Source organism: Rhipicephalus microplus, chromosome 7 (assembly GCF_043290135.1).
Source record: "Rhipicephalus microplus isolate Deutch F79 chromosome 7, USDA_Rmic, whole genome shotgun sequence".
Lineage (NCBI taxonomy): Eukaryota > Metazoa > Arthropoda > Arachnida > Ixodida > Ixodidae > Rhipicephalus > Rhipicephalus microplus.
The window spans coordinates 48,790,834-48,798,778 of record NC_134706.1 but is presented as its reverse complement, the minus strand read 5'-3'; positions in this window follow the sequence as shown (position 1 = coordinate 48,798,778).

Genomic DNA, 7,945 nt, shown 5'->3' with positions numbered 1-7,945 from the left:
CTAAGGAACATTGTGCTGTTTTAAGGTGCATTGCCCTTAAAAAAGCAGGTTGCCCGGGCCAGCAATTCCTCGTTGGATCCTAATAAAACTTATTACCTACGTTATCATTCCGACATGCATTGACCTTGTGGTTCGTATTAAAAAGAAAGCATTTAGTAGTTTCTTTGTTGAACTGATCGACCTCGATTTCGCTACAGGGCTTCGAGTGAATAGCTTTAGCGTTAACGAGCGCAGCTTTCAAGGCTGTAGCACGGTAAGGAGCTCGTGGAAAGATGAGGAGCTTGTCCTCCGGAAACAAGCGTCTTTGAATGTCGACTTTCGGTGCACCGCAAACAAATCTGTATTTCAGTAAGCCGTTGAGAAACGCCCCAAAATTGCACGTTTGAGCCAGCACCGGCAACTCTGCCACGTGATGTGGCATGGTATCGGGTTTCTTCTGAGCTCGACGTTAAAGCTCTGAACATGTTATTCGTGGTTCAATGCTTGGATGATGATGACATGAAGACGGGGAACATGAAAACGAAAAGACGAGAGCAGTGTAAAACACTGCTTGTTCTCCTACATGACAGACCTTACAGGGGCCAATTGTTTTCGAAGCAGCTCGCACAAAAATATGAAAATGGCTTTTCCGGAGCAGCTCATAGTCGACTTGAGAAGGGAGGAGAACTATAGGCAAATGAATTATTGATTGCATCGCCAGTTCTTTTTGTTAGTTTGTCGATGGTATAAAAGCTACCATTATTACAATTATCCACAAAATATCGATAGTATTATTGATAGTGCGGATGATAGCACCATCGGTAGTATCGCTGCCAAAATTACCGTCAATAGTGCTGCAAATATCTGTGCCGTTGGCGTCCAGTGATATTGCCAAAAAGCATTTGCGATAACCTACTCTAAGGAATAACAAGTTTACCTAATTATTAGTGAATTTCTGGCAAAGTAAAATTGATTGCAACGGCTAAAATTCCAGAAGACGTTCACCAATAAATTAACACTCAAGAGTAACCGTGCACATGCACCTTACAATTAAGAAACCTAGCTCTTGATAATCTTTATTTTGAAATGTCTGAATTATATGTCAATTTGAGGCCACACAATACCCTGAATTGTAACCAACGCGTTTACTGTACACTTGAGTAATTAAACTTAATTGACACGTGTCAGTCAATAATTAGGCTGAAGGAGCTCAAGCATGTCAACTTCTATTTCCTTCATCCTGCTCCTCCTGCTCCACACACTTGGACAACCAAGTTTACGTTGCAATAAGCTCGAGCGTTTATACTAAATTACTATCAAACTTATTATCAATAGCACTATAAATGGTGTTTTGCCATCTATGGTTCGGTAGTGGTTTAACTATTCATAGCATCGACAGCACCAGCGATATTTCTGCATCGCTACTGCGGACCTTATATGATGATGAACGCGTTTACCTTCAGTTCATCGGGGACATAGTCGGCCCGAAGGTACAAGTCTGCATGCCCTTCTCGTGGCTTGCTCAATCGCTTGTCGAATTCCCAAATGGTGCCACTTGCCCCACCTGAACACTTCTGGTCCACTTCAGCTTGGCCACGTCGTCCCCAGAGGCTTCTTCGCGGCTGCGTAATCCGCCAGCGGGTCACGATTGCTATACCAGGCCGAAGCTCGTTCAATGCCGGCAACATGCCGTCTTCGTCGCCAGTCTATGTCGTGTCTGACGGAAGAACAGCTCAGCGGGCGACTGAACGCGGTCACCTAAACAGTGCTGGACGAACTGCCCGCGATGATAATACAGCAAAGAATACAAGCGCCATCTACAGTGCCAGCGTGTTTTGAACACATCAAAAAGGTGATAACAGAAGCGCCGGGACAGTGACGCTTGACACGCGGCGAGCCTTCTCGCGCGAGCGCACGGTATATCGGATGAAAGATACATACAACATTATTGAAAACTTGGAGATAACGATGCCAGAAAAAGCACATAGCGGATGATGTTAGTATAATGATAACTTGCCGCTGGCAGGAACCGAACATGTGACCTTGAAATAACGTGATAAAGCATCGGACACGTTATTTGAAAATCGCAGGTTTGGTTCCTGCCAGAGGCAAGTTATCTATTAATATATTATTATCAGGGGTTCTACGTCCCAAAAGCGCGATATCATTGTGAGAGATGCCTTCATGATTACTATGATCGATATGTGAGGTTTAACATCCCAAAACCATCGTATGATTACGAGAGCCGCCGTACTGGAGCGCTCCGGAAATTTCGGCCACCTTGGGTTCTTTAACGTGCACCCAAATCTGAGCACGCGGTCTTACAGCATTTTCGCCTGCATCGGAAATGCAGCCGCCGCAGCTGGGACTCGATCCCACGACCTGCGGGTCAGCAGCCGAGTACCTTAGCCACTGATCCACCATGGCGGGCAAGTTACGTTTCCGTCCACTCTAAACTTACATTCGAATTGTTATGCGAATAACATCCCCGATACTTTCCTTGGCAACATTGTCCCTTAGTTATCAGTAATATTATGTCTGGCAACGATCGCTTAAATTTCCCTTTCTTTGCTTCAACAGACAGACAGACAGACAGACAGACAGACGGACGGACGGACGGACGAACGGACGGACGAACGGACGGACGGATGGACAGACAGACGGACAGACGGACAGAAAGACAGACAGAAAGACAGACAGACAGACGGACGGACGGACGAACGGACGGACGAACGGACGGACGGATGGACGGACGGACGGACAGACAGACAGACAGACAGACAGACAGACAGACAGACAGATAGATAGATAGATAGATAGATAGATAGATAGATAGATAGATAGATAGATAGATAGATAGATAGATAGATTTTTCGATTACAGCACCCTCAAGCAAAGTGGGTGCAGTATAGTTTCTACTGCAATACCACGAAGAGGCAAACATCACGGGTATACGCGCACAAAGCTCGCCAAAAGCGTGAATGGAGCACTCACATTCAGCCAGCGCAAATCGTTAGAGGGCTAACTGAGCTAGAACAAAGGGTGAGGGGTAGCGATGGAAAATGGGGGTAGCGTGCGCTGATTTAAAGCAGCAGTGCGCCGGCGCAAGAGGCAGAACTTGGTACTGACCATGGTATTCTTCCACCGTGGTGCTGAAGTACGCGCGTGTTGTGTGATGACAGTGTTATGAGCTCGCCGCAGGAAAAAAAAGAAAAGAAAACGAGGCGAAGGATTGAGCCCGCGGAGCTTGACGTGTCGCCTTTTTGCCCGGCTTTAATAATAACGATGCGCGCGGCACACACGCAGAACACCCCCGCGTTGACCTTTACCAGCTCCCGTGATTTAACGAGCCACGCGAGGCGTTCCCGGGACCCTCTTGTTTCCCCAGTGTGTGTCCCTCGGTTTTTTTGAAACCCGTCACTTATTCTGCTGTTGTATAAAAATTTCTGTGTTGGAGACAGTAAACATTTGTAAGCCGGTACTGGTAAAAGCTTAGCTAAAACTAAGATGAGTGATTGATTGATTGATATGTGGGGTTCAACGTCCCAAAACCATCATATGGTTATGAGAGACGCCGTAGTGGAGGGCTCCGGAAATTTCGACCACCTGGGGTTCTTTAACGTGCACCCAAATCTGAGCACACGTGCCTACAACGTTTCCGCCTCCAAAGCTAAGCTGAGTGCAACAAACAAATTTTTAACCAATTTTGCAAGAGGCGACGTCCACTTGTTTTTGCGCATATCTACAAGGAAGTTCGTGAACCTATTAAGACTTGAAAAAATTAAAACTTAGTACCTAAATGCCTACATTTTCTTTCAGAAATTACCAGTTATTTTTTTTACTTCAACAGCGACCAGATATGGCTTGACATTTGGCAGTGGCATACACAAACACGACCGAACAATGAAGGACTGTGAACAGACTCTCCTTTCTTGGCCTAATGTATTTGACATACTTGAAACTAGAAGGGGGCGCCAGAAAAGGACACCTTCACATGGAAGGGTAGAGTGAAACTGTGTTTGTCCCGCTACCCTTCCGTATTAACTTGTCTTCTTCTTCTTTTTTTTTTCGGAGAACTGCTTAATTTCGAGACTAAAGATCAACATATACAAGTGAGAACTCAATGTACAATGCTCGGGCCACCAAAAATTCGGGTACGGTATGATGCAAAATGTAGTGTTAAGAAAGTGAGGCACAGACAAAAATGGTACAAACGAAATTCTTGTGGCAATGCGAATACAGTCGAAGCCGAATATATCGAACACCCGCAGGTCACGGGATCGAATTCCGGCTACGGCGGCTGCGTTTCCGATGGAGGCGGAAATGTTGTAGGCCCGTGTACTCAGATTTGGGTGCACGTTAAAAACCCCAGGTGGTCGAAATTTCCGGAGTCCTCCACTATACGGCGTCTCTCATAATCATATGGTGGTTTTGGGACGTTAAACCCCACATATCAATCAATCAATACTCTCAGCAATAACAAGTTTACCCAATCATTCGTCAATTTTTGGCAAAATAAAAATTATTGCAACAGCTAAAATTCAGAAATACGTTTGCAATTCAGGAATAGCCTGCTTGGTTGTTCTAACCTTGAGGCCCAGAAGGCCTTGCTTCGACGAGTCCAGGCAGCAGCCGACGCCCTTGGGGTCCCGTACTAGTAGGAATCACCACCTTGTAATTGAGGATGCCGTCCTCTTGTGAGGTGGTTGCTGCATACCTCCCTAGTTGTTTTTGTTTCTTGCAATAAACTTTTTGTTCATGGTTGTTTGACCTCGTTACAAGGGAAGGCAACAGCACACGTGCCAGCCCTGCATGCGCATGAACTCTCACCGCTGGGGCCAGAGCCCGGGATGGAGGAAGAAAGCGACGTTGAAGGTTAATGTCGTCGGATGCCTCGTCAACTCTATTTCATACTCGTTTACACCATCGCAAGAACAGGTTTTCCAAAGCTGTGCTCTGAAACGAGGCTAACATGAGGGCCAACGGCGACTGGACGCTTCCGGCACCGGAAGAGAACGAATAGTTGCGTAATTAAGACATAAAGGCACAGTTACTATTGGGATGATGAATGTAATCCTGATGGTTCAGATGATCACGACGACACGTTGAAGGACTGGACTGCTTGCTCACTGGACTGGACTCCTCGCTCCAGCAACATTCGAGCGCATGATAGATACTGTCTTACGTGGTCTCAAGTGGAAAACCTGCTTATGTTATTTAGACAACATCATAATTTATTCTTCTACTTTTCCTCAGGACCTTAAGCGTTTGGACGAAGTTCTAACGTGCGTTTTTGGACAAGTTCTAACGCTGGCCTTCAGCTCAATACAAAGAGGTGTCACTTCGCCAGCACACGCATCAAAGTATTGGGTCACCTTGTCAGCAAAGATGGCGTTCGATCCAACGCCAACAAGGTTGCTACCATAATTAGTTTTTCTCGTCCAGGCAATCAAACACAATTGCGAAGTTCCTTGGGCCTGGCATCTCACTTCCGCTGCTTCAACAGTAACTTTGCTGCCATCGCGGGGCCGTTACACGAGGTTCTGAAGGCAGGAACAGCGTTTACTTGGACTGACGTGTTCGGGTGTGTTTTCCAAGCCCTTAAAGGTGTTTTGAAATCAGACCCTGTCCTCCGTCATTTAGACGAGAGTGCACCCACTTTTCTGCACACAGATGCCAGCAGCCATGAAATTGGTGCTGTCCTCCTGCAGCGTGATGCCACTTCACGTGATCGAGTAGTTGCGTATGCCAGCCGCGCACTAACACCTGCGGAGAATAACTACTCGATAACAGAACAGGATTGTCTCGCTGTCATTTGGTCCATCCAGAAATTTCGACCTTATCTGTATGGACGCCACCTCACTGTGATTACCGACCACTATGCTCTATGCTGGTTGTCCTCGCTGAAGAAATTGTCTGGGCGCCTCGGTCGCTGGATACTTCGTTTGCAAGAGTACCCTTTTGACGTTGTGTACAGGTCTGGGAAACAGCATCAGGATGCCGACGCTATGTGTCACTACCCTCTGCCACTTTCATCTCCAACCATGCATCCTGAATGCCGCTCACGTGATCAAGCGGCTTCCTCTTCCCTCACGTTATCACCCCTGGCAGTTGCTAGGTCGCTATCTTTAAACAGCAGCGCTCAGTTTGCCACGTGCCAACGTGACGACTCTTACTGTAACCGCATCATTGAATACTTGAATGGCTCGCCTTCTCCACCTAATGCCAAACTACATCGTCAGCTAGGGCAGTTCAAGCTAGAGAGCAATGTCCTGGAGCGCTATACCTACCATGCGGATGGGCATCGGTGGGCACCAGTACTTCCCCGTTCGCTGCGAAAACAAGTTCTCGAAGCATTGCATGACCATCCATCACCTGGACACTTAGGATTTCAGAAGACCTACAACCGCGTTGGGAGCCTTTTCTTCTGGCCTGGTCTTTCTACCTTTGTCGCTAATTATGTCACTTCTTGCGCAATTTGTCAACGCCGGAAACGACCAACTTCAGCTCCTGCTGGCCTATTACAACCCATTCCATGTCCCGATACGCCTTTTGTTGTTGTCGGAACCTCGTTCCGACAACAACACCTCGTTGGACCACTTCCCGTAATGCCAGCAGGCCACGGCTGGATCGTCACAGCCGTCGACCACCTCACACGATACGCGGAGACCGTTCCTCTTCGCACTAGCTCTGCCCCAGACATTGCCGCCTTCTTTTTAGAAGCCATTGTGTTGCGTCATGGTGCACCTCGCGTGGTGTTTAGTCACCGAGGCAAGGCCTTGCTGTACACATTTCTTGACGAACTTCAAAAAAAGTTTTGGCACAGTTAATAAGACGACATTAGCTTACCACCCGCAAACAAATGACCTGGCAGAGCGATTCCACCGGACTCTAAATCGACGTGATATTCATGTACAGTGTCAATTTTTATGAAAGGGAACACGGGAGCGCGTGGCTTACGCGCTCCGCCGGCTGCTGGCAGCGTGTTTAAGTGGAAGCGAGAGCAGTCTCTTCTCGCGTGATATCGTGGTGAGCAAAACAACCATTCGTTGCTGATATGCAACCAGCGACAAGATTGCGACCCCCTCCCCATTGAAGGTGACTACACGAGAGCCGGTAATCGCCTTGAAGGGGAGGGGGTTGAAATCTTGCCAGCGGTTCCACATCAGCACTGACATCTTGTTTTGCTAGCCGTGAGATGGCACGAGAAGAGAATGTGGTTGCTATCGCTCCCGCTTGAACACGCTGCCAGCAGCCGGCGGAGCGCGTAGGCCACGCACTCCCATGTTCCCTTTCATAAAAATTGACACTGTACATCGGACCGAACCAGGATAACTGGGACAAAATTTTGCCGTTCGTAACGTTTGCACACAACACCGTTGTTCAACGAACCACCGGATATTCAACTTTCTTCCTCGTGTACGGTCGTGCACCAACATTCACTATCGATGCCTCTTTATTCAATGTAACTTCGAAAACCTCGACAACTACACGAGAACATTTCGCCTCTAGGCTCGCTGACACACTACAACGTGCTCGACTCAAAAGGGATGCCAGTCAACAAGACCGGAAGCAACGCTACGACGGCCTTCATCGAGACGTCACCTTCCGTCCTGGAGATGAAGTACTACTCTCGACGCCTGTTCGTACACCCGGATTGTGTGAAAAGTTTCAGTCACGCTTTCTCGGACCTTACGTTGTTTGTGAGCGAACATCTCCTGTCAAATACCTTGTCACTTCAGTCGAGAGTTCCTCGGACCGTCGATACCGTGCCTCCGAGATAGTTCCCGTTTCACGTCTCAAGCCCTTTGTTCACCGTACATTCTCCGCATAACCCCCGTATTCTAGAACGCCCCTTCACTCAACGCTTTACCTTCACTTGGGCAAGCCGATGGGGACGTCATCTCTAGGCAGGGCAAGTCACTGCATGTCAGTGATATTTTGCTGCTATTCTTAAGTAGCGCAG